Source organism: Triticum dicoccoides, chromosome 3B (genome assembly GCF_002162155.2).
Source record: "Triticum dicoccoides isolate Atlit2015 ecotype Zavitan chromosome 3B, WEW_v2.0, whole genome shotgun sequence".
NCBI lineage: Eukaryota > Viridiplantae > Streptophyta > Magnoliopsida > Poales > Poaceae > Triticum > Triticum dicoccoides.
The window spans coordinates 509057677-509062885 of NC_041385.1; the positions used below are offsets into that span (position 1 = coordinate 509057677).

General features: G+C 45.5%; 1 long non-coding RNA gene across 1 annotated transcript; it reads left to right on the forward strand.

Annotated features, from left to right (window-relative positions):
* The first annotated feature begins 1495 nt into the window (after positions 1 to 1495).
* On the forward strand, positions 1496 to 2281 carry LOC119281463. The gene is made up of 3 exons (XR_005138414.1): positions 1496 to 1615; positions 1712 to 1766; positions 2086 to 2281. It is a non-coding gene; the product is annotated as an uncharacterized LOC119281463 (long non-coding RNA).
* Positions 2282 to 5209: the final 2928 nt, after the last annotated feature.

Genomic DNA, 5209 nt, shown 5'->3' on the forward strand with positions numbered 1-5209 from the left:
CACGATCTGGATCCCCACGAACCAGTCGCCGGCGCCACCTCCACCCCCTCCCCCTGCCCTCCGAACACTCTCGCCGGCTAGATCCACCGGAGCCCCCTCCCCGCCGCTTCCTCCTCCTAATCCCACCCCCGTCCTCCACCTGCTCCGTGTGCCCAAACCCGCCGTCTCCGATCCCGCCCCTCAGATCCACCCCGCGCCCACATACGACCTACTCTAGCTTGCTCGCTCTGCCAGAGAGGAGGGGCGCCGGAGCAGCGGGCGTTGGCGGAGATGGAGAGGAAGCGGGTGCTGGTGGTGGGCGGGAGCGGCTACCTCGGCCAGCACCTTCTCGCCGTGCTCGCTGCCGGGTGCGAGGGCAACGACATCAACGTCGACGTGGCCTTCACCCACCACCGCGGGGCTCATCGTCCCCGGAGGCCACGGCGCCCCTCAAGGCCGACCTGGCGCCCACGCCGCTGATGCGGGCCCTCCTCCGCCACGTGAGTGATCCGCCACTTCGAATCTTTCGATTCAACAAGATATTCGTCATCTCTTACGCTCCGGGGCGCATATTGTTGTCTCCAGATTGCAAAAGCCCGGGCGCGCTCGTGTGGGACTAGGTGGTGCACGAGCACCAGGGGTGGAGACTCGTGACCTGCATCTGGCTCCACGCCGGTGTCGTCCACCTGCTCGCGAACATGCTCAGCCTCGTGCTCGTCGGGCTCAGGCTCGAGCAGCAGTTCAGATTCGGTACGCGTTCATCCACGAAACTGACGTGGGCCCTGCAGGTGTTTGGTTGCTTGCCTGCTTGCTACTAGACGAGTAGAGATCTTCCTTCGTTTGGTTGTTCTGTCGTGATCTGTGATTAGTGATTAAATCTTTGATCCCCTTTGATGCCAATGCATAATAATAACTAGTTGTGTTGAGAGGATTGCGATGTTGCTTGTTGAGTTGACAGCCTAGAACTGGTAGTGTCTGACTTCTTAGATTGCCATTCAGCTATTAGTAACAGTCCATCATGATCCATATAGCTTGTGATCCTGACAAAGACAATAAATCTACATTAGATAAGATCTTACTGTGATTGTGTCCAACTGTCCATAGTGGTTCTACACACTGTCTACATTAAGAGCATATCTAGTAGGAGCCTAAAGGCTTGGATTATTTCATCAAATAACTCAGCTTGTACAATTTTTTGTCATCCAAACACAGATCTAGAAGCTTGCTTTTAATTGCTTCAATGCTTCTTTATACCAAAGTACATGGGCTTGCATAAAGATTTCACTTCATTCTGTTGCTGTGCCTGCTTCAAATTATCATCCCTGATTGACATACTTTAGAGATTCTAATTCATGTATGATGGTATCAAAGGGGATCATTGTACTCATAATAATAACTAGTGGAGTTGAGAGGTTTACTTTGCTCTGCATTCTAAAGTAACATATTTCTGATGCCCATATGCTACTTTGCTCTGCACAAAAATATCCTGTTAAATCATTGCATGTATTTCAGGTCTTTACAGTGGCATTGGATGGTCAATATTAGGTAAACTGCCTGGTTTGGGAGCATGTTTGGCTGCCTGGATGATGCTGCTGCTGCTGTCAATTTACTCTTGATCGATTTCTGCCTTGACAATGTAAGTACTTCCATTGTTCGACTGTTTGCCGCGTTCATCAGCTATCCCATTTGGTTTGTTTCCTCCAATTAACTGATGCTCCTGCTGCTGTTACAGCTGGCTTGGTGGCCTTGCGTGCATCTTCTCCACCAGCGTTCTCTTCCAAATCCTGGTAATTAAGCCTAATAACATGTCCACTCACTCACTTGCCTCTAAAATAAGCTCCCACTCCTTTTCTGAATTGAATTAGGTCTCTGAAATTTGAGCTTATAGAACCTACAGTGTCAATCAGGTCTCTGAAATTTAAGCTTATAGAACCTAGGAAAAGATTAGAATTAAAATCTAACAGTGCTGACTGATGGCCACAGTGCTATTTTGTTGTGCTTGATAAACCCGAGACTTCTCTTTATTGTAATATTGAAGTTGTTTGGTTCTGGCCTCAGCAGCAACACACTCTAATTTTGGTGGCCTTTATGTTCATTATTTTACAGGAGCTCCAGGCCTATTTTTTTGGAGTGTGAAGCCGTGAAGCCAAGTGTGAAGCTGTGAAGCCAAGTGTGAAGCAGTACTTAGCAAAGAGTTTTTGGTTCTGTACTTAGCAAAGAGTTTTTGGTTCTGAAGTGTGAAGCCAAGTGTAAATTGTAATATTGTAAAAGTCTAATGTAGTGTTAATGAATTATATCTGTTCTGTCCTATTTGAAGTAATGATTATGTATGTTGAAAAGATGTGAAATGGAAACTTGACCAGTGGGACCCAGTTATGAATATAATCTGAGCAATTTTGAAATTTCTGACATGTGTGACTAATGTATGGCATTATGACTAGTGGGACCAGCGCCAAAATATAATTATTGAAATAGAAAATAAATGATTGTAAGAAGGCCAAGGCCAAAAAATAAAGAAGCTGAAATATTGGGCTTGGCCCATGTAGCCCACAAGAATTAGCTTGAAAAAAAGCTTGAATTGTTGGGCTCGGCCCATGTAAAACACCTAATTGGACCGGGCTGAATCTTGTGCCACATCAGCTTGCCACGCTGGATGCCTACGTGGCTTGGGGAGGTTGCTAGTGACCAAAACTCCACAGTAGGAATATTTTGGTCATAAACGTCCACGACCTTCTCACAGAGAAGGTCGTTATAGTCAGTTAACGACCCTCAGCTTTTGACCTTCTGTTTTTGGTCAAAAAAAGGTCGCAAATGAAAAACAATGACCTTTCAGTGACCAATAGTCAAGGTCACAAGTTGACATATTTCTTGTAGTGTACTGATCATTAGGAAACAAAAAATAAGAACGACCAAGATCTTCATCGAGCTCCCACTTGAGCTCGGTTGCGTCACCTGCACTAGCATCCTCGGCACCTGCAACTGTTTGGAAGTACCCGTGAGTCACGAGGACTCAGCAATCTCACACCCGCGAGATCAAGACTATTTAAGCTTATGGGTAGGATAAGGTAATGAGGTGGAGCTGCAGCAAGCGCCAAGCAAATATGGTGGCTAACATACGCAAACAAGAGTAAGAAGAGAAGCTACGCAACGGTCGTGAACTAGAAGTGATCAAGAAGTGATCCTGAAACTACTTACGTTCAAGCATAACACAAGACCGTGTTCACTTCCCGGACTCCGCCAAGAAGAGACCATCACGGCTACACACGCGGTTGATTCATTTTAATGAAGTCAAGTGCCAAGTTCTCTACAACCGGACATTAACAAATTCCCATCTGCCACATAACCGCGGGCACGGCTCTCGAAAGTTTATACCCTGCAGGGGTGTCCCAACTTAGCCCATCACAAGCTCTCACGGTCAATGAAGGATATTCCTTCTCCCGGGAAGACCCGATCAGTCTTGGAATCCCGGTTACAAGACATTTTGACAATGGTAAAACAAGACCAGCAAAGCCGCCCGATGTGCCGACAAATCCCAATAGGAGTCACACGTATCTCGTTCTCAGGGCACACCGGATAGGTCAAGCTACGAGTAAAACCAGCCCTCAAGTTTCCCCGACGTGGCCTCGCAGGTTGCCCAGTTCGGACCAACACTCAGAGGAGCACTAGCCCGGGGGGGGGTTAAATAAAGATGACCCTTGAGTCTGCATAACCCAAGGGAAAGGTATAGGTGGTAGGTAGGCAAATGGTAAAACCAAGGTTGGGCCTTGCTGGAGGAGTTTTATTCAAGGCGAACTGTCAAGGGGTTCTCATAACACTCAACTGCGTAAGAAACGCAAAATCAAGGAACATAACACCGGTATGACGGAAACTAAGGCGGCAAGAGCGGAACAAAACACCAGGCATAAGGCCGAGATTTCCACCCTTTACCAAGTATATAGATGCATTAATTAAAATAAGAGATAATGTGATATCCCAACAATATCCATGTTCCAACATGGAACAAACTTCAACTTCAACTGCAACTAGCAACGCTATAAGAGGGGCTGAGCAAAAGCGGTAACATAGCCAAACAACGGTTTGCTAGGAAGGTGGGTTAGAGGCTTAACATGGAAATATGGGAGGCATGATATAGCAAGTGGTAGGTAGCGCGACATAGCGATTGAACGAACAACTAGCAAGCAAAGATAGAAGTCATTTCGAGGGTATGGTCATCTTGCCTGCAAAGTTCTCAGAGTTGTCGAAAGCTTGATCCTCGTTAGCGTACTCAACAGGTTCCTCGTTCACGTACTCGCCTCTCGGCTCTACCCAAGGCAAGAACACAAGCAATGGAACAACAATCAATCACGGTGCAATGCACAAGCAACATGATGCAATACATGGCATGATATGCAAGATATGATATGCGTGCTCCGGAAGGGAAAGAGTGATCAAGGCATCAACTTGGCAAAGCAAGTATGCCGCTGGAAATATGAGGTGATTTTGGTCGAAATCGATATAAGGATCACCGGAAACGGATGCACGGTTAGCAAATGGCAAGCAAAACAAGAATGACGCAAATCTGCGATTACCAGCATGATGCCACTTAGAATGCAACAAGAAACTAAGTTACTGCACTCCCACATAGCAACAAAGCATATGACAGTGATAAACAAGAGATGCTTGACAAAACATGAGCACTGAGCTACGGCTAAATCACAATAGAACAGGTTCAAACAAGCATGGCAAAAGTGCAAAAGATATTAGCTTCACAGACTTGGTGAAAATACTAACATGTCAAAAACAACATCAGGAAGCAATGTTTAGAGAAAGAAAACAACATGCCACGGGAACATATCGTATCAAGAAAAGGCATGGCATGATTCTACTAAATGCATAGAACAAAACTCCCTTACTGAACTTGAGCCAAAAAGCCACAGACGATATGATGGCACCCATGTAAACATAGCAAATTTTATTAACAGTTTTAGACAGAAGAAAAATAGAGCATGGCATAAACAGATTCATGATAGCAACTTTGCAAGCTCATGCCACTCATCACAAAGAATTAGAAGACAACATAAGTATACCAATAGCAATAAGACATGTTCATGAAGCTAAATATGGCAAGAGAAAGTTCATAGGATGCGTGCATCACTAGAAACAACCATGGAAATATTGATTAACATGTTAATAAACTGCCAGAAACATTATATAGCAAAAGTAGAGCAAGAAAATGACATTCTACAGGACT